At 31.7% G+C, this 23653-nt stretch overlaps 1 protein-coding gene across 4 annotated transcripts in view; it reads right to left on the bottom strand.

Annotated features, from left to right (window-relative positions):
• Window positions 1-23653, bottom strand: part of ERBB4 (erb-b2 receptor tyrosine kinase 4) — a 1472307-nt gene that overhangs the window by 1063122 nt on the left and 385532 nt on the right. Inside the window, exon 2 of one of the 4 annotated variants that reach the window (XM_074191458.1) lies at window positions 5136-5220. The exons of the other annotated variants lie outside the window; for them this stretch is intronic. The gene's annotated coding sequence lies outside the window, so the exon portion shown is untranslated. The remainder of the gene's footprint in view (window positions 1-5135; window positions 5221-23653) is intronic. 4 annotated transcript variants of the gene reach the window in all.

Raw genomic sequence — 23653 nt, 5'->3', positions numbered from 1 at the left:
AGGGAAACTATACATGTATATATATATATATATATACATATAAATATAAATGTAAATTATTATATATAAACACTGAGATAATTACTAAAATTCAGTTGAACATGAGAAAAAGAGAATGCAATATTTTACATGACTATAAACACAATCTAGCAAATAATTTGCATTTAAGTAATTTGGGTAAGAACTTTATATAGTACATGTTTTGAAATTGTCTTACTTCCCAGTGAGGAATTCCTCCTAATTTCAAGGATAGACTTCTGCATCTATGCCTTTCTCAGTCTTGGACTTGAGATTTTAAAGTAGATATTAGAAATACCATCAATTAAAGGTGCCTTATTTTTCATTCAAATATAATTTCGCAATCTAGAATGATGTGCATTATTATAAAGACACACCATTACGATTATATCTCAATGGGCCACTAATGTTTATGGCAGACTTTCAAGTCTGTTAAATGTATAGTTTAGCCAACTACTGGAAATACTATTTTTCCCTCCAGTTCTGGATCCTAACTATTGTTTCTACTACAGTGTAAATGGAATCCACATTTCAATAGAAGAGTACAGCTGGGAATTAACAGGCCAATAAAAGGGGCTTTAAAGGTGCATTAAACTACAGTTCAAGATGTCTGCTGCATTTGCAACATAAATGCTAATAAAATATAAGTCTGTTATTAATTTTTTATGGCCCAACCAAGTGATAAAGGCTAAAAATATTTAAATATCTTTTTGGCATATGTCTATAAGATAGACAGAAAAGAAAAAGATAGGTAATGAATGGAAGGGAAGGTGTCAGTAAGAATCATTTGTCTATGGGATCTTTATTAAAAATTTTTAATTTTTTTCTCACCCAAGGCATCTTGGGATTGATCTCTTTTGAACAAAAAGGGCAAGAAAATGCTTCTATCGTTTAAATGACTGGAGCATTATTCTAGGAGATTCTGCTCGAGGGGCAGCACTGTAAAATGTGCTATTGTTTACCTGACAATAAACCATTTATGTCAAATAATGGCTGACAATACAGCCAGGCTTGTTCATTAGAATCATACAAGTTGCTAGCTGTTCCTTAATAATACTCCAACCTATTTGGTATACTCATTGTTCAAGGCATAATTGCACAGATCTAATTGTTACATGTGACTGGGAAATTAAAATGATGGTCCTTGGAGAGACAGTAGGGTCTGTTTCAAAATGAATTCCATTATTAAAGAAAAAATGTAAAATTGTTTTCTTTTTAATTGACATTTAAAGGTTTTTAAGGAGTGGTGATTCAAGATGGGAGAGAATAATGATGATTCTCAAAACAGGATGAAAATATGAAACCATATGGAAAATAAAATATGAGAGCTATCAGAATCTTATGATTCTACAAAATGTGTTGTATCTATCTACAACTGTGTTGCTATCTATCAAGTTTAACCTCATTTGCCATGGAATAGAACAATGTTGCATCCAGAATAAATATAGATAATTAAAAATTCAGTAAAACAAGCCTAATGCAGAGGAAAAGTATTTTATAACAAGTTATTAGCATCACAGTTCCAATACTACTTAAAATATCAGACAATATATAATAAAATATGAATAAATTTAATGCTGATGCTAACAAATTTAACTTTAGTGTTTGGGTGACTATTACATAGACCTGTTTAAATAATTCTATTTCTTAGTAAACAGTTTCTAACTGTATTTTGCTCTTTATTTCAGAATATCATGCAAATTAAGGTTTGATAGTTTTCTAAATAAGGATAGTTATTCCTTTATAATGTTGCTTTGAGCTGTATAGATGCCTACTCACTAGCCAAGTAAACCAAAAAAAAATCAAGGAATTTTTACCGTCTTTTGGAGTCCCATTAGATCAAAAAATTATAAATAGTTTATGATATTAGATTTTTGATCATCAAAAGTCTATTTCTGCAACCAATCTAAGACTTTTAGTATGATTAAAATATTCATCAGTGACTACATTTTATTCTAAATTAATGAAACAACTCTCCAGTTTCAGGAGCAGAATTTTAATCCCCCTAAAATGTCTAAATCAACATACGCTCCCTACTATTAAAAAATGAATAATTTTAATTACTATCCAAAATATCTATATTACTAAATTTTTTCTATTAGAAGCATCTGCAAACCACAGCTTTGTCAGAATATTGTACATGTAAAAATAAAGAGAAGGTGCATAAATATGATATTCAAACAATTTTGCCTAATTTTTTGGTTATGTCTTATAAAATTAATTTCTATTTAACAGCTTTGTATATTCAGCAGCTACAGTTTCAGATTTTTTTAAATTCCCCACATTGTAAGTGACCAAGGAAATGTTAATCCAACTGAAATCAAGGGAGAAAATGCTTGCATAGTCACAATCCCCCCCTCATCCACAATGGGCTCTCCTTTCTTTCACTCTTACTATGTGTGGGGGTGGGGAAGGGGGAGATGGACTTTTATTGTGAAGGAGTCAAGCATGGATGCCCAGAACCAATGATTAAAAAAAGTTTTATGACTGGTCAATGTCAAGTGAGGTTGACATGAACAAAACAAATCAAAATGTAATTGAGAAACTCTAACCTTGTCTCAACTTTTGGATTCTTAATGAAGAAAAGAAGTCCCTTTAAATAGTTAAAACATTTATTTCTTACATCTCTTTACATATGTATTTTTAATATTTATTATCTTTGACTATATGTGTTATATGCCTAAGAGGGTTATGAGTTAGTGAGAGTAGAGATTAAAAATATCCTAACTAATATTGTGAACTTTGAATTATGATAAACAGAATTTGTCCTAAAAACCAGAAAAACCTGAATCCAAGTTTTTCCTCTGATCCATCCTGGTTGTGTGATCCTGGAAAAGTCATTTAACTTCTTAGTGCTCCAAATCAGTGATATCGAACTCAAAAAGCAAAGGATCCCTGCTGGAAGCATATGGGCTTAGAAAACTACAAATTAAAAATATCTTTGTCATGCTATTGTTTTTGTTTTGTCAAATGCTTCTCAAATACATTTTAATTTGATTTAGATCCCCCTCCAGAATTTTTCAGGGTCCTTAACGCCACTGGATTTCAGCTTGACACCTCTGATCTAGACAACTCTATGACTTTTCAGGGAAGAGGCATTTATCTATTTTAGTAGAGAAAATTTCTGTCCCCAGAATTTTCTTATATCAATGAAATCCTCAATCTTGTCCTTATTCCTAGCTTTCGAATCAATTAGTAGTGCTGGACACATGTTTCACTCAATTAACATTTATTGATTGAATTCAAACTATTTAAATACAAGTCAAATGATTTCTTAGTAAAAGTTTCTTAATGCTTTCATAGTTAAAAACATCAAAATAACAGAAATTTGATATTTTTCAGCCTGATTTTCCAAGGAAGTCAACTCCTAGGATGAATACAGGGAAATCTTGAAAAGTTCAGGTAGATGGGAAGTAATTTTGCCTATGATACATCATTAATCTAGCTCTGTTGGTGACTTTATTCCAGTATAAGCATCATGAAGAAAGAGTCCGTGTCATTTCCAAATGCAGTATCCAGGAAATTTTCTGTACACCTTAAATATCTAGAGAATTCATAGAAAATGCTTTCAATTTTGAATCTAAGCTAGTGCCTTACACATTTTCTAAATCCACTATCATTCACTCATTTATGTATGGTTGTTTACTACTTCCATCACAGAACTATGGCTTATGCTTATTCAGTCACATTGTTTTTATTCACTAATTTTTGAATTAGTTCTGCTCTCTTCCCCTTAATCCCTCCTCTGTAAAACGAGTTAGAAACCTTTGAATTGAGAAACTACAAAGCCACAAGCAAGTACTTAATTGTTGAAGTATGGTATGAGCAGAAACTCAAAGCAGGAACATTTTCCATAAAATTTTAATATCATAAAAATGAATGACTATTGGTTTAAGTTTTCAACTAAATTCAGAATAATCCTAGCACTATTTTAGTTAGTGAGTTCAGTGATTTGGAGGACAATGAGAACACTGAGAACAATGAGAACACTGAGCACCAATATAATTATTTTTTGTGTTGTTCCTTAGCTAGCAAGGTAAAATTTCAAGTCCAAACTTTAACTGTTTTGGCAAATTGGAGTCATGAAAGGACAGAGAGTAGCATGGATGAATCAGTGTAAAACCATAGATTGTATCAGAACCAGAAGTACTGAAGTAATTGGTCAAAAATGTTATCTTCATAGATAATAAAGAACTTTTTCCCCTCATCTTAGGAAAATGTCCAGAAGAAAAAGGACAGCTAAACAATGATCCATAATGCTGATTCACCAATACAGGGAATATTTCCACTGAGAGAAATTAATAGAGAGATCTTTGTTAAATGATATCATAAGACTGACCTATAGAGATAAGTGAGGGGATGAGGAGAGGAGAACAAATGTGGTTCATCCGATAGCATTCTTTTCAAAACTAGAGTGAAAATAATTATTTGCACTCTAATTGAACTGTGCGCATATATAACTATTATGAGAATATAAAATACTAAATAAATGTGAATATTAAATTTCAAGAGAGACCTGCATGAACAATATAAATCAGAGATCTCATCATGTGCTTGAGAAATTCAAGTTTTGCATTGATGGTGAAGAAAAGCAGAAGACACTTTAAATTAAACAGGTGAAACATTGTTTTTGATACCTTTCTGCATATATACTTTTTAAATTTATATTATGTTCCTCTGTGTATATGTCATATACTGGATTGTCAATTAGCCAAGGAAGTGACTGTCATTAAGTCTTCAGGGGGAAAATCTTAGAATAAAATGAAAATGTTAGCAATCATATTATATCCATTATAAAGATTAGAAACTAGATATCAAAGTGTATATCTGAAGATTTGCCTCCGCAAATGTTCCCATTTCTTTCCCTGGGCCACTTTCTCTTCATTTGTTGATTATATTTCCTCATATCTATATGCATATTAGCATGCAAAATTAACTATGTCAAATTACTTTTAAAAACACATAAAAATCAGTGAAACATTCTCTTTATCCTACATGAAATACATTTGAATATTTTAAAAGAGGATGAAGTACTTGTTTATTATACCCATAATTCTTTACAAAACTAAGAGTTCATGGTTAGTGAAAATTGGGCTCAGCTATGTCGAGTTCCTTACCAATCACCACAGAAGGACAATGAGACAAAGGGAGGGAGTAGGCTCCTCACAAAGGCCTCAGTTTCTTTAAACCCAGGGAACTTACCTAGAAAAATATAAAAAGAAATTCTGTATATTAGCTCACCTTTATACGTCACTTCAAGTTTTACCTTACCTTACCTCAGAACAGTTCTCTGAAGCATCTTTGTACCAGCAATATAATTCTACTTTACTTATGAGACAGTTGAAGTTCTAAGAGATTTGATGACTTCCCAGTGTCAAATAGATAGAAGTGATAGACAAATCATGCTGAGCCCGAATCTAAGGAAATTAGCTTTTAAAGAAACAAAGATCTCAATCCCTACAGTGTATTATAGATCCCAAGGCAAACACAAGAGTAAAGTTTTCAAAGTCATGGAGACATAATCTATTTAACTAGGGTACCCCATATAGTACCACCATCATTATCATTGGGCCTTCACAGAAAATTAATTGCATGTTGATAAATGTCTATGGTAGATATTCTACTGAATATATATTCCCCAAAAGTCAGAGATAGAAAAAATTTACAAATATAATAAATATTCATAACAGCATATTTTTTGGTTGTCAAAAAATTACAAATAAAATTAGTATACATCAATCTCTGACTGTGAAATAAGCAGAAATTACTGAGAAACAAATGATGGTATATGAATATAATAGAATATTATTATAATGTAAGAACCAACAAATCTGGAGATTTTACAGAAACAGGAAAATTGGTATCAACCAATAAGAAACAATGAAAACTGGAGGAAAACAACAAAGAGAATAATTTATCCTAGATAATAGAGGATCAATTTTAGATATAACTTATTTCCCTTCTCTTTACCAGAGATGAGGATCAATGGGTATGAAATGTTACATTTACTAGGAAATGACAAGTTTATTTTTTTCTTTGTTGCTATTTGATTTGTAAATGCAAAGGAGAGCTCTATGGGTTTTAGTGTTTCAGGCAGTATCTTTGGTACTTTTTCCTTAATGTTTTAGAAAAGTTTGAAAAAATATAAGCTTCTCATAGCTAATTCAACTTGGATTTTTTTCCAAGTATTCTTCAAAAGCGCTTGTTTCATTCCAAAAATAATGAATAATTAAAAAACGTTTTCACATTTAATTTTCTTGGCTAAAAAGGCAATATTATCTGGTATGCTGGCATTATTGTGACAGATTCTATATGAATATTTAAATTTGAAAATTGGATTCAGAATATAAAACTTCATGAATTTTCATTTCAGTATTTTTTTCCATTTCTGTTGCCATCACCCTTTTTTTCAGGACCTAACATTACCTTTTGAGCAGACCAGAGCAATCACTTCTCTCTCCCCTGATACCAGTTTCTTCCCCTCCAATTCATCCTGTATAGTTTGAATCACATCAGGCTTCTGATCACATGCTCCTTATGGCTTCCCATTCATTAATAAATGAAATTAAACCTCTTTATTAAAGGTTCCAAAAATTTCTAGAGTGAAGCCAATAAACCTCCTAGTCACCCTATACTCCAGTTAATCCATGCCCCTTATGGCCCTCATGCTTTTGAAATCTTATCTATGCTTTCAGACACAGATCAAAAACCAAATAGCAAAGCTTTATGAAGCATTCCTTGATTCTCAAAAAAGGAAGGAATTTCTCCTTATGCTGTTTTCAAATGTTGCTCTGTGACCCTTCTTTGACAAAGAACACCTCTAACCTTATAACTATGAATATTTGTTCAGTTAACCAATACACTCAATTTTATTCTTTGTCTTGTACTGTTATTTCATTGGTATTTATCTTTGGATATTTCAATATCTTTATTGAAAACTCCCTCCCATAATGCAAATCTGCAATTCATCTGTACAATTTAGTTTTAGAAAATTGCCTTAGAAGACAGTGACTTTTCCTAGTTCATACAGCTAGACTGACACATATTCAGAATATTCTGACACCAAGGCTGGCTCTTTATCTGTAATATTATTTTTGTTTTTCTGTATTCAACATGCATTAATGAAATTAAGTGGTTGATGCATATGTTCTAGCATTCATGCGAAAGTCCACTTTCAAGAAGAAACTGGATAGAGATCCCTAGAAGCTTCAAGGAAATGTTTCAATTCAGGACTGATATCTTGCATATATATTATATATTGATGTAGTGTTTTATAGGTTTATGAGTTTTCATTTTATCTTTACAAAAACCATGAAAGGTAGATGGTGTTGAATGACCTAGTATATATTTGGAAAAACCAAGACTAAGGCAGTTTAAATGTCTTGTTCATGTTCACTTAACTAATTATCAGTGAATCTAGCATTAGAACACTCCAAGATATTTTAAATTCTATCACAGCACTCCCTTTTTTAATGAATGGCTTTTAGCTAACAAAAAAGCATTCATATCTTTCTAGTGTACCCTCTCTTATTTAAGATGATAATATAAAGAGACTTTTTCTTTATGAGGGACTTGCAAACAAATGCCCCCATAAACCTAGTTACAGGTATAGCTTTAGGCATGTTGTAGAAGAGATTATTAAACAGGCAAATAACCTTTGACATTCTTCCCAACTGTGTTTCTCTGATGTTCCCTACTGGATTATAAGTCACTTGGGAAGTCACTAAATTCCATTCATCTTCATGTGATCTACCAATCTATACATGGCATTTTGTCACTAAATGAAATAAGGTAGGAAAGAAGGGAGGGAGAAGGAAGGAGGAAGGAAGAAAAAAAGAAGGAAGGAAGAAAGAAAGAAAGAAAGAAGGAAAGAAAGAAAGAAAGGAAGGAAGGAAGGAAGCAGTTTAACATAAAACTAAAATCCAAAATATGTTTAAATATGAAATAAATTAAACAAAAATCTTTTGTGTGATTTATCTCCATTTAATAAAATCAGAGAAATATATCATTATTCATTTCAATAACAATTTGTTAATGATACTCATCAAAATGAAGTAGAAATTAGTACTTATTCCAATAAGCTTGATGACCCAAATATGCTCATATTCTGATGCTGATATATCAAAATAAACAAAAGTAAATATTCAATATAATAATCTAGGATAATTATATAGAGACATAAAGTGAATATGTAAATAAATGGCTTTCAAATAGGCATTGAAAGGTAAGACCACAAATCACATCATTCAGAATTTCTGTTAAGAACCTGATTGCAAAATATAAGGAAATCAGTCATATTTACACAGTCCAGACAAATCACCAATTGGTTTAACTTTTTAATCAAACTGACATTTGTTTCATAGAACAAATCAGTTCTTGCATTTTTCTACTTAATAACTGATTGAAGTGCATTTGTATCATACTGGGAGGTAAATACACACTACTCTGACCACAGCATAGTAAAGCAGACTAGATTATTGGTTATGGCTTTTTGTTGTTTTGTTTTTCTCATATATACATACTAAAGGCAGGCTTTTGTCCAGACAGATGGAGGATGGTGACTTTCCCTAGTTCAGTTAGCATTTGTTCTTGTTCCAATTAATTCTTCCTTCTCCTAACTCAGTGCACCTTCACTGAACAGTCCTCATGTCTGGTATTTTCTTCCCTCCATACCCTATTAGATTCCCTAAGCACCCTTCAATTCCCAATTAACATCCCTGGTTTCATAAGACACCTTTCCTGATCCTTTGTCACTTAATTTGCTATACTTTTATTAGATATTTTCTATGAGTCAGGCAAAACATCATTCCCAACCTCAAGGAGATTACACTCTTAAGGGGAAGTCAAAATGAAACAGTCAAGTATATGGGTTGAAATTGATGGCTCTGAGATTTCATTCAATTTTATTATTCTTTGAGTCTCCTAAAGCATTTTCTATTTAATTTCAAATTATAACATCATTACCAAAAGAAGCTGACTTTCACATCAGTATAACACAAACACAAATTATAAACTTCAATAAGACAACTCAAGGACAAGTAAAGTTGAGGTCACCCATTTCAAACTTTTCTGCTACTTAGAAAAAGTCTGTTTCAAATATTTATCACACCTCAGATTGTTAAGTGTCACTACTGTACACATCCAACATCTTTATAATTTAAAATCTCAAATTATGCTAATGTAGCCCTGAAACTCCCTATATCTCAAATTTGCCAACATAATAATCAATATGTATCTTCAGCAGTACACATTACTGAGGACTTCTTTTGTGGAGTGCACCTTTATGTCCTATAGAGTAGAAAAGGATTGATAGCAACTTATAATAGTAGACAAAAAACACAAGAACTTTGAATCACCTAGAAAACTGATTATTCTTCCCACAATTTTATCATCCCAATACATCACTTGTTTTTGTTCCTCTTAAACTAGCTCTTCACTATTTCAGTTTGTCAGATGACTTGACAAGAGTTTTCTGGCTAGCCACACCAATTCAAGATGAGTAAATGTTGATGGCAAATAGAAGTTGGTCTGTCTTAAAAATATTCTTTGTGTGCTGGAATCATAAGCAATAGATTTTAATGTCAACAAACAAGTTCCAGATTTTCCCATTTTGTGTTGTTGCTCACATTTTTTTTCTCAATTATTGTATATGCAGAATCTTTTCCATTCTTTCCTTGAGGGTTATGAGACCCATTCTTTAAGACATGTTAAAACTATTTTCTAAATTAAGCCTTTACATGTCACTTCAACTGAAATAGTTCTCTCATCTAACATAGTTCTACATTTTTTCTTTTATAACTCATCATATTTATCTCATATTATAAGTAGTTCCACATTGCTTAACACATAACTTGTTGTACTTTTCTTATCTTCCTAGCATAATTTTAAGTTTTTCATTGATAGGAACTATATATTATTTTGTTCATATTTCTATCAGTCAACACAATGTGTTTCATATTGTAAGCTTTCCACAAATGTCTGTTGAGTGTTAATTCACTGAAACTCCTTGAATCTGTTTGCTTTATATGTGAATTGAAAAAAGTTAACATTTCCCTTTTGTTCATATGTTCTAAAGAGCTTTAACCTAATTTTCATCTGTGATCAAACCCACTATCCTTTAAATAATCCTCACTCATGATCATAAAATTCAATTAACTTTCAGCTGCTAATCCATTGGGTATCATAAACTTTCCTTCTCACTTAAATTGGTTACAGCACAGTGATAATGAGGACAATCATGAATCTCATACTCCTGTGGATCTCTACTAAAGTGTTCTTGTTCCTCAAATCTATGCCAGTGGAGCATAAGATTGAGCAGACCTTAACAAGTTAGAAACACTTTGTTCAGAGAACTAGTAATGGACCAAATATGTGGTTCTGTGGTCAGAGGACCAGCCCAAGAATACAGAAGCTCATCATTAAAAAAAGGTGACAATGAAATAATAATTTTTCTTTTTGTCCAGAGCAACTAATTAAGACTAAGACATAGACAAATGGTATTTGCATTAATAGAAAGACAGTCTACATTAATGATATCAGAAAACCTTGAGTAAAGGAAACTAAGTATGTATGCTTTTGTTGAGGGTACTCTGCCTCTCTTATCTTTTTCAAGATATCACAGGTACCGTTGTCTATCATAGTGAATGGGGACAACTTACAGATTTATGGAATACATTATCATTACTAGCTTCTACCTCAAGGGCTAGGTTTTATTGATGTTGGCTTAGAGAGTCAATCATATTGTCATATTAAGGATGGAATTGATTTATAAATAAAGGACAGATGATGACTACCACCACAACTATTCTGTCTTCCCTTTTCTTGTTAACCTTTCTTTTAATCTATACGCTGGGGAACTTCTGCACCAATTGATCAGGGCTTAGCAGACTGTCTTTGTTCACTATACTGGCAAGACCTCAAGAAGGAGGATAACAAATATGATAGATGTAATTCTTGGATTTCTGATTGCAACTCTGTGAGAATATAAACTCTTTGAGGCTAAGGGCTCTCATTTTTGTCTTTGTTTTTCAGATTCCAGTACGCAATAAATCTCATAAAGGATTTTTAATTGCCTACATAGCCATTGCTGGTAGGAAAAAAGAGTTGAATGTTATCAAGGTAGATTTTTGTTACTAAACTATGGGAAAATTTAAGTTTAGTATTAGGGAAATGTGGAAGGAATACTGGGCTGAGTTTGAACATGTCTGAAAATCTATCTTTTAATCAAGATTTTAAAAACCACAAGTGACTTTTTCATATTCAACTATAAAGAATCAGAACATTTTGAAATATAAGCTAGATTTTCACTAGGTATAAAGAAAATCCTTTTTTAATAGACATTTTTTAAGAACAAATAAATAGAGTGATGTTTACATATGCCTTTTAATGAACAAATTTCTAAGCCTGGCCTAGATGTCAGTGCACTATATTATAATTCTTTCATTTTGTTGCTATTAAAAATAGCCATAAATGATCAGTGATGAGATAATAAAACTTTTTTAAACATAAAAGTAGTTCATAAAAAATTCTTGACATAACAGCCAGAAGAAGAGCAATGCAGCAGGTTTAGGCACATTAAAGAATGAAAAGAAAATGGGGTCACATAAGCTGTGACAGTAGATCACAGTTTGATTAAAAGTCCTTTTTTCAACTAATGGAATTATCTATTTGCTTTCCAGAGACTATTGCATGCATTTAGAAGCAGGAACATCTGCTCTTATACAACAAAATGTGAGAGAAAGGAAATTAATTTGTCTTAAACAATGTGCTATAAAGCATGTTTATAGTAAACTCATATAACAATGAAGCTCTCTTTCAACTGAAATGGAACCAGTCCTAAATTATTTCTGTGTTGCTCAATATTGCAGATGATGACATGTGTTGTGTGAGTGTGTGTGTGTGTGTGGGGGAGGATGTTTGTGTGTGTATATGCAAGCACACACATGCAATGAAAGTGTTGGATGGGTGGGTAGGAAGGGTAATAATTATAAAATGGTTTCTGATGATGTTTGTCCTTTGTTCATGAAGAAGACACAGCATTGGGGAAGTGATGTCATGATAAGCATATGAATTGGATTTGAGTGTGGGTGCTGTGCAAATCACCAGCCTCATTTTCTCCTCCAGAGTCATCTAGGTCCAGTGACCAGATATAAATCAAGATGACTGGAGGTGGACCTGGATGTGAGACAATCAGGGTGAAATGACTTGCCCAAGGTCTCCCAACCAGTAAGCGTCAAGTATCTGAGGTTGAATTTGAACTCCTGTCCTCCTGACTTCAAGGCTAGTGCTCTATCCACTGTGCATGCAAAAAAAGTCTTAGTCCTAAAGGATAATTTATTGTTATTCAATCCTTTTCATTCCAAAAATCTTAATAAAAATGGTCTAAGGACCTCTACTGTATATTATTGATGATTATATCAAAGTTTTCTAGAGCAGATCATAATTTTTTTGTTACAAATGGAAAAATACATAGAATTTAAAATCCTAAAGCAGTATGCCTATTTTTAGTTATTACTTTTTAAGTTTTTATTCAAAATATAGCCTCTTTTTTAACAAAATATTTCCCTGTCATGTGTTAAAATCATACAAAATTCCTGAAAAAAAAGAGAAAAATTTATTCAATAATATTTTGAAAAATATTGAACAAAGCCCCTCATATATATATATATATATATATACATATGTGTGTGTGTGTGTGTGTGTGTGTGTGTGTGTATGTGTGTGTGCATACTGGCGCCTATCACCTGACAAAGGAAAAGTCAAAAGAATAAGAATGCATTTTGGCCAAATAAAAAGAATTTTTGTATAGAAAGCCTGCATCCTCACCTGGCTCATTCCAAAAATTTAAAAGTAGAGGAATTACTCCAATTTGATTGTTTTTATCAAAATGTATAGAAGAAAGAATCTAAAAGGATGAGAAAGCATTCATTTTTTATGATCTACACTAGTTGAAGAAGCACTCATATCACTCAGTTGGCAAAGCCAATAATGAATTACAGTAGGCATTCGACTATGATATAGAGAAAATGAACAATAGACTTTGGGGTATCTGGGCAATTAATACTATTTTAATGTAATGAATCAGTTTCAGCAGCAAAGTAAAATATTGTGTGCTTTCCTAGATGTAAACAAAAAAATCAATAAACCTAAACATACAACTTTAAGAATTTATAACAGATGAAGTCAACATTTGTTAATCTCCTACCATGAGCCAGGTCCTCTACTAATCATCAAAGATACAAAAAAGGAAAAAAATATTTCCTACCCTGAGAGAGTTCACAATTTAATGTGAGAGACAACATGCAAACAGCTATGTTCAAAAAGATATATTACAGATAAATTTAAGATAATCATAGAAGGAATGTACTATCATTCATTCAAATTGCATATTTCCAGATGCCACCTTTTAAAATGGTCAGAGCATGCACAGCCTAAGGAAGTATCATTTTCAGATAATGGTTGGTTGATTTGTCCAGAATATATGTTAGGGCAAGACATGATCAACTAAACAAAGCCCATTCAGTTTTTCTTTCTTCCAGATAGGTCAAAAATAGGATGAATAGTGACTTCTAAGAAATGTTCTAGTATCACTTCTGGTGATATTTCTCCTTGGGCCACCCAAAGAATTTATGAACCATCAGCTCCACAGATCTGATATTCAAGTCTTGCTATTTTACATAGTGTTGGCTGAAGTAGCCAACCTTCACATTTCTATATGTTAGATCCATTAAATGGGCAACAGGTCTACCATCAACAGCTTTATCATGGTTGACTTCCCCTTTAAACCAAGCATTCACATCTCAAGGTCTGCCAAGACAGAAGTACGACTGACAATGTGATTCTGAGGATCATATTAGAAACTGATTTCAACAAGTTGCAGAATAGATATTGAGAAGCTTTAAAACTTATAAGGAAAGTTTATCAATGTCTCTATCTCCTTGTGCACAGGTTTCAACTCTGTATTGAGATACTCTATTGGCATGCTAGCAAAAATGATCAGTGAAAAATTGATTGTGCTATTAGTAATGTTACTGGCTTTATATGCTGTTGACTCTTCAGTCTTAACAAAGCTCTCAGTCTCCTCAGTATACAATCACTGATTATGCAAATATTTGATGTCTGTGATCACTGTATTCAAGAAGCTTTAATCATGGGAAAGAACCAAGACTGTGAGGACCTTGTCTGTAGGTAATTCTCCAACCACAAAATAGTGTCTGATGGACAGTATTAAAATGAAAATCCAGCATGTATAGTTAGAAGGGAATAGAAAGCATGGGACTGATACCTTGAAATAGAAAAAGCCCAAATTTGATAATAATGACAGTACCATTTGAGCCAATTTTGGAACATTTCTGGTACTAAGAACACTACAATGCTAGGAAATATCAATTAATAATGACTTTTCTTTTAGCCATAATTAAAATGAACCATTTTCATTAAACGGAAAGGTCAATTTTCCTTCCTCTTACATTTTACATTTTTTCAAAGTTATGTAAAGTTAAAAAAGCAAACTCAGAAAACTGAATCACAAAACTATTTTGATCTGCCTTCCATATATTTTGTGTGATTGAATTCTAGTGTTTTTCATTTTTTAAAACTTGTTAGAAATCAGGCTTTATTTGAAGAATTTCTGACCCCATGATATTTTTTTTTAATTTAAAGCAATGGGGTTAAGTGACTTGCCCAAGGTCACATAGCAAGAAAATGATTGAGTGTCTGAAATTTGAACTCAGGTCCTCCTGACTGCATCACCTATTTGCCACAGATATTTTTGTGATTAAAAAAGTCATAATCTTGTCTATGGAAATAAAATTGATGCTATAAACACCAGAAATGTCCTTTGGATAGTCTGGGCTTCTAGATACAACTCGATTTTCTGATTATAAAATATTTTTAAAGTTGATAGCAATGTTGAACTGTTTTTTGGAAACATTAATCATAACTGTTGCTTTAAATGTTTGTTTTTATTGTCCTTTACCTCTATATAAAAATGTGCTATATAAATATTTCATCAGCACAAGTGAAACAGATTGAAGTTACAGCCAGAGCAAGTTAACTTTTAAATGTTCATTTTCCAGCATTTAAGGCTGTTTTTATTCATTCTACTCCCATAAAGAAAGGATTGGTCATTTGTAACTTCACTAATATTTGGCAGCAATATATCTTTGTTAATACTATTTAGTATTTATCCTTTTCTTATTATATGATATTTTTAAATAAGAGGTACTTTCATAAGTATCTATGTGTAAAAAAACCAGGCATGATCATAGCCAGTTGGGATTTATTAAGCACATTTTATATATCTGGAACTGTGCTAAGAACAGGAAATACAAAGAAATTCAAAAACCATTCTCTGCTCTCCAGAGCTCACAGATGAATGAGGGAGACAACATGCAAATAGTTAAATCCAAAGTAAATAGTTCATTAATTGGGGAAAGTGTCAGAAGGAAGGCAGTGAGATAAAAGAGAACTTAGAAAGCCTTTTTGCAGAAGGGAGGTCTTTAGCTGGAATTAAAAAAGAACTAACAGAAAATGAGTTGGAGATGGAGATGGAGAGGAAAAATATTCGAGGATTATTGCAGGTATGCACAGAGTCAGATATGGTGTATCCTGGGTAAGAAACAGTCAGGAGGTCCAAGGACACTTGATGAAAATATAAGGAGGGTAATATGACATAAGATTACTGGAAAGGTAGGAAGTTTATGAAGTGTTTTGAAGATGAGAGATTCTAAAATCTGTTATTTAAGGTGATAGGGAAGATCAAATCACTGGGAATTTAATGATTAGGGGGATTGATATGTTCAGATTCACACATGCCAGCTGAGTGGAAGGTTAGACTGGGAAAATACTTGAGGAAGGAAGGCCAACTAGCTGATAATATTGTAATTTCGATGTAAGTTTATGAAGGGACCAAGGTAGTTTCAATGCCAGTGTAGGGAAGGGGACGTATAGAAGAGATGTGTTACTTCACAGAAGATTAACTGGGGAGGGGTAGGAGAGAAAGCGAGTGAAGTGTCAAAGATGTTGATTGAATGCATTGGAGATTGATGGTACAAATGGAAATAATAGAGAATTTTGTTTTATATATATATATATATGTTTATGCTTATGTATACATTAGACACACAATACATGCACATATATAAAAACACATACATATATGCATATAGACATCCACATTCATATACATATTTACACACACAATATATATATATATTATATATATGTGTGTATATATATATGTAAAATACCAAGATATTTTCTATAGGCAGAAGTCAATTCATTACTTGATTATATGCCTGATAGTTATAATATTTGCTAATTAATCTATTCAGATATAAAGTTTAAAGATAGACTTTATGAATTGAACAATAACTTCCATATTACTGATCATAAAAATGAATATGAAAGAACATGTGAAGTCATATGAACTAATGCAAAGTAAAGTAGGGTAAATGAAAAAATATGCATTATGACAAAATGATGTGAAAGGAAAGAACAAGGACAAAAATCCACATTGAATGCTGTGAAATTATTATGACTAAATATGACCTTGAATAATTTAAAGAACTGAATCATAATGCACCTATTTCCCTTATTTCTAGAGCTGTGGCATTAGAATGTGAAACATCACATATAATATAAGACTCATTGTAATGTATTATAAGACATAAGACTCATTGATATTTGACATTAATAATTTGACTATTATTTTTAAGCTTTTTATTTTTTGTTTCAATGGATAACTCACTATGGAGTGAGAGAAAGAAGAGAGCTGTATGGATAAAAATGAAATAATAACAAAATAAAATTTTAAAATGAAATAAAATTATGATGATGAGAAAGACAACTTGGAGTGAAAGTAGTCCAAAGAAAATGTAAATTTTGTGGGAGGTAGGGGTGGAGAGATCTTGGAATAGACAAGGTTCTTAAAGGTCATCTAATCTAACACATGCATTTCTTAGATGAAAAAAAATAGAGACCCAGGAAAAATGCTAAGTGCTCATGGGTAGGCTGAGCTAATATAATAAAAATGACAATTCTACCTAAATGAAATTACTTATTCAGTGCCATGCCAATCAAAGTATCAAAAATTATTTTATAGAGCTGGAAAAATAGTGATAGAAGTTCAAGCCACAAAGGAAGAAGGTCTAGTCATAATAGATTTAAAAATATATCATACAGAGGCAATCATGAAAATTTTTTGATACTGGAAAAAATAGAGTGGTCGATCAGTGGAATAGATTAGGTACAAAATAAGCATTAGTAAATGACTATGGAAAGCTATTGTTTGATAAACTCAAAGATTCCAACTTCTGGGATAAGAACTATGACAAAAGCAGCTGGGAAAACTAGAAAATAATATAGTAGAAACTCAGTCTAGACCATCATCTCACACCCTATACCAAGAATAGGTTATAGTGGGTATAAATTTCAGACATGAAGAGTTTTACCATAAGTCAACTAGGGCCTCAAGAAATAGCTCATCTATCAGATCTATGGAGAAGAGAGGAGTTTATGACCAAACAAAAGATGGAGAACATTATAAACGCAAAATGAATAATTTTGATTAATTTTGCATTTATAATGTTCTCCATCTCCTGTTTGGTCATAATTGTACAAATTGTACACAATTGTACAAATAAAACCAATGCAAGCAAGCTTAGAAGGAATGCAGAAAATCTGGAAAATACTCTTTACAATTACTCTGATGAAGGATTCATTTTTAAAATAGAGAACTGAGTCTGATAAAGTAATCATTTCTGAAATAGTGAACTGAGGCAAATTTCCCCAAATTGATAACTGGTCAAAGGATATGAATAGATAAAAAATGAAAGTTATCTATAGTTAAATGATTAAAACATTAAAACAACTCTAAGGTACCACCTCACACCTATCAGATTGTCTAATATGGCAGGAAAAGGGAAATGATCAATGTTGGAAGAGATTTAGAAAAACTGGGACATGATAGCACTGATAGTGGAGTTGGGAACTGCTCCAACCATTCTGGAGAACAATTTGGAAGTAGGGACAAAGGGCAATCAAATGGGGGTATACCCTTTGATTCAACAATACCACTACTAGGTCTATATCTCAAAGGGATCATTAAAAAGGGGAAAAGACCTACATGTGAACATATTTATCTCAGCTCTTTTTGTGGTGGCAAAGAATTGGAAATTGAGGAGATGTAACAATTGAGGAATGGCTGAACAAATTGTGGCATATGAATGTGATAGAACATTATTGTTCTGTAAGAAATCATGAGCAGGTGGATTTCAGAAAACCCTGGACAAAATTAATTGAACTGATGCTGAGTGATGACAGCAGAACCAGGAGAACATTGAATGCAATAACAAGAACACTATGTGATGATCAACCATGATAGATTTTGCTCTTCTTAGTAGCAAAATAATTAGATAATTCTAAAAGTCTTATGATGGAAAATGTCATCGACATCCAGAGAAACCACTATGGAGTCTGAATGCAGACAAAACAGACTATTTTCCACTTTTAAAATTTTGTTTTATGTTTTTTCTTTTTTCTGTTTTTTTCCTTTTATTCTGATTCTTCTTCCACTACATGACTAATAGGGAAATATGTTTAACATGAATGTGCATATCTAACCTATATCAAATTACTTGCTGTCAAGGAGAGGGGAAGGAGAGAGGTAGAAAAATGTGGAATTGAAAGCTTATAAAAATGAATGTTAAAAACTATCTTTACATATAACTGGAAAAATATAATGAAAATTAAAAAAAAAGAAATTGAGAGCCTAAGAGACTCAGCAATTTAATCAGCATCATATAAGTAGTAGGCAAGAAAATAAGCATTCTAAAACTCCAGAACTTTTTCTTGAATAATAATCACCACCATATAGTTACTGGTGTTACACAGAGAGATTTGACTCTTGAACCAGAGAGTATAGTTTGAAATATTGCTGATAACACTTATTGCTTCAGTTATTTCATTGTTAAAATTAGGGGGTTAGTTTCTTCTTACTCTATAGTAGGGGTGGGGAATCATTGTTTCATAAACAGTCATTTGATATTTAAAACATCAGCCATGGGCCATACAACTTAAAATTAGTGTACTATATTTGATCAAACATTTAATTAATTTACCCCTAAAAAAGCTCCTAGATTTATTGAATTTCAAGTCCTACCTGCGGATGTTATGATAGTGCCAGACCAAATCATTTCACTGTCCTTATACAGCTGGCAGGCTGGATGTTCCCCATCCCCTTTGCTGAGACTGAACCCCGTGTTATCAAATGTAGTCTACAAAACTAAGAAAAGTGGATAATAGATGAAATTTTGATTTTCTTAAAAGTTTAACAGCTGCATATCATTCAAGATATTTTCTTCATATTATAAAATATGCCAGACTCTGTAAATCACTAATATCTGAATGAGAAACTCACTAGTTTTCACTATTAGCAGAAGTAATACAAAATAAATGAAATATATATATATATATGAAGTCTGTGAATAGGTAATATAGGTACAATAAACTCTCTATTATATAGTACGACCTGGGACATATAAGGCCACGATTAAGGTAATAACACATAGATTACCAATCTTCAAAGAATGAGAATATAATAAAATACATTTTACATGAAAACTATTCTAAACAGTTTTTTGAGATACCTTGGGGTTAACATTATGAATGGCAATTATTATTATATTATAAATATGACAGTTAATAGAAATTTCCAGTTGATCAAGAGCTGGATGGATCAGTTTTTCTTATATTCATATTTCCTAATTCCTAGTGAAGTTAATAAGAACTGCCAAACAGAGAAGAAATATAAGAGAACTATCACACCAAGAAATAAAAACCTATGGGTTACACTTTTTAAGTACTTACTGATTTAAGTTATAATTTGGAAATTTAAATTGATGGAAAAAGTGAATTCTTTATAAGCTGAAGGAAATGATGAAAATTAGGGATTTATCAGTTTAAAAAAATCTGTGCTTTAAACATTCGTTGTAAATATATGAAACATCTATTTATTCATATACAACATCTCTACATATAGACTTTTTCATAAATTTGATAACTACTAAGAAATTTAAAAGAAAAAATAATCAAGAAATATGACATCACTACACTATGAATTTTCTAACAGGGAGAATGCTTTGTTAAAGATTCTTCCAAAGGAATCCCATCAGTAACCTAAAGATCACAACTCTGCTGTGTGTATAGTTTGCATCTATTACAATTGCCCAACATTTAAAAATCTGTAAATTGAATTTCATTTTTCCTTTGGCTATTTGCCCATTTTTCTTAAATTGATTTATTAATGTCCGGTATTGCTCTGCAGTTTTATCCTTTTAGCAATAATAGATGCAATATATCACAAAAACACATTTTTAAGAGTACATCATTAGAGTGATGTAGCACTGGTAATAAACCCCTTCACACTTGGATGAACTTAAATCAGTTTCTCTTTATTGATTTTTGGTCATAACATAATTTTAAAGTTCAACTCAGTTAATAAAAAAGGATTTGCTCTGGTGTTATGTGCAACACACTTGTGTTGTTAGTTTCCACATCATTTGTGGAAAATACTCTTATGGTTTCATCATTGATGGGTCTATCATAGACACAGCAATATGAACATAATGTTATTATGATTATTCTAATGCACATGATCTTTTAATCCTCCTTTATTAGCTTTTATTCATTATGTATGTAAAGTATTATACAAAATTTAAAGCAGAGTATGCCAGTCAATAAGCTTTTAAGTGTCTACAACATTCTCAACACTGTGCTAAGGACCTAATACAAAGAACAGTAAAAGATAGCACTCTTTCTCAAAGAGCTCACGGTCTACCAGAAGAGTTATTATTATTATTGCTATCATTATGATGAATTTTCATTAACTTATTTTTCAATATACCTCCCATTTATCTAGACCAAAGGGCCAATTATATATTTCTTCAATATTGAGCCAACTTATAAATGATATTATCATTTCATTTAAGGAAATTATTTTATTTTTCCCTTCTATCCAGCTATTTATAACATTACTGAATTTCAACATTTGGTGAGGACAGCATTTTCCCTGCTTTTGCTGAAAATAGAAGACCTTGCTTTTAATATGTTCTCCAGAATAATATCATTACTCCATAAGGAATTATGAATCACGTCCTTGGTACAGGATGATTGTTGATCTTATTAATTCATTCTTGGAGCTGTTCTCAATCAGTCAGTGTACCATTAATTAACCTGTTTTCAGCATTATGAATTGCATACTTTATGAAGGGCAAATCATGTCAGGATAATTTAAATTCCCATCTAGGACCAAGTAACAGGCCTTGTAGACAACAGGGAGGCAATAGATATAACATATGTCTCATCTTCAAGATGGCCTTTGATTCTAATCATACACAATATTCCTATCGTCAAATGATATTTAGAGCATACTGGCTACTAAATTAATGTAAAATTGGAAATATAGGGTTATAAAGTTCCTGAAGATATTACAGATGAATAAAGAAAAGTCAAGAAATGCAAACTAGCTTTTTCAAGGTCACATCAATTGTAAACAACACAGGATTCAAAAGTAGACCTTCATTCTGAAGCTAATGTTCTTTTAATATAATATATTAGATCCTTCTACATGATGTTCTCTTCCATTTCCAGAACTGTTAGAAATGGGTTTTTTTGATACCCTATATGACAGAATAGAAGAACAAAATAAATTTCATAGACTTTGAAATATGGAGCAAGGAAAATCTAGGATGTCTAAAATACCCCATCCTCCCTTAAACCCTTTCCCCAAAGGCATCTATAGAGACTTGGTTTGTACAAATCATTGTCATTGGTTTGTCTGAATCAATGAATCAATCACAGTTATTTATTAAGTGCCTACCATGGACCAAGAACCATGTTAAGTTCTGTGGATATGAAGAAGGAAACAACCCCTACTTTCAGGGAGTATATTTTCTAACTGGAGAAAGAAGGTGAACAACTATAATCTTACATTAGAATTGGTTAAATTCTAAATTCTGAATCAAACTTTTCTAAAGGTTTTTAACAAACTTCTTAAATATTTTCCTTAAACATTTGTATGTTATAATGTTGTTGTCATTTTGTAAATAATAATATTTAATACCTTCTAATTCAAAGTCTGAGATGTTGAAATAAGAATAATATTAGGAGAATGATTAATTAAATTGGAAATTATATGATATGAGACCTTACAACACTTTTATTTCTCAATATTTAGCTATATACATTTTGGGATGCAGAATTTCATGCCTGTCACATAATATGAAGAGTATCAATAGGATGAAACCCATTTTCTACAATTATCAATAAAAAATAGGGTGCAGAATCAGGCTATTGAAAATAGACATCTAATATGGCAAACAATTCTGTGATATACTGAATTAATTGGGGGGTGGTATGTGAGTTGGTTTGATATCTCATATATTCATATATATAAATATACATATTTGTATATATTGATCTAGATATAGATGTAGAAATAGATATACAGATATATATATGTATATATACATATATATATAAATCTGTGGATCTGATTATACAGATAGGGTCTTTTATAAATTATTGTAAAACTAGACAAAAGTGTCTAGAGATTTAGAGATGAAATTGATCAGATTATCAGATCTGTTTGTATAATATATCATTTAATATATTTATGTGATATAGCATCTATCTAGAGACAAGGTAGAAATATATACAGAATCAACTGTTGGATGATATATGTATAAAGCAAACAATTCACTTAAGTAAAAATCTGTTTCTTTTCAGCTGGATGCAAAAAAATTCCACTGATGTTGTCATCTAACTATTTGATATTTCTTAACAACAAAAACCTGGTAAACCTGTCATTAAACTGTGTTCTAGCCCCTACATAGAAAATGAAGGGCAGAACTAAGCTATGTTCTCATCTGATATGTCTGTGACAGAATTACCAAGGCTCACTTAATAATATGTGAACCTGTAGGAAATCAACCAGCTAATTATCTTCAACAACGTAAGTCATTAATCCACATACTGCAGTTCTATTTTGCTTACAAAAATAATTTCTGACTGGTAAAAGACAGTAATATTCACTGTTAAATGGTTGATTCTCACAGTTTGCAAAAAAAATGCGTGATAGCTTATTATCTAAGTTTCCTCCCTCCAAGAAATAAAAAAGACAACTGGAACCTACAAAACTAGTATTATTGTTTGTTGTTGCTGTTATTTATTAATTTTATGCTGACAAGTTGACCAAAAAGGTGGGATAACATAATAACTAGAGCACTAGATGGTGTGTCAGAACCCAGTATTTATTTTCTGACACTCCCACCTACCTTTCCAGATTTATTCTTTTCTACATAAACTATGGTCCAACCAAACCATCCCTGTTTATCTTCATATCTTTTATGAAGATATTTTATCTTCATATTTGTTACAAATCAGTCTTTTCATTAGCCATCCTGGATCCTCAAAATCTATTATCTCATCACCTTCATCTCTAGGAATCCCTAATTTCCTTCAAAATTCACCTGGTAAAAGCATCACCTTCTCCATGAGGTCATTTGTTTCCCCAGTTGTTAGTACCTTCCAATAAAAATTACCTAGTATCTGTTTTGTATCATGGCTAGACAGC

The sequence above is a fragment of the Macrotis lagotis genome, chromosome 6, assembly GCF_037893015.1.
Source record: "Macrotis lagotis isolate mMagLag1 chromosome 6, bilby.v1.9.chrom.fasta, whole genome shotgun sequence".
NCBI lineage: Eukaryota > Metazoa > Chordata > Mammalia > Peramelemorphia > Peramelidae > Macrotis > Macrotis lagotis.
Note: the sequence above shows the minus strand (reverse complement) of the source record. Positions and strands in the feature narration are given on the sequence as shown.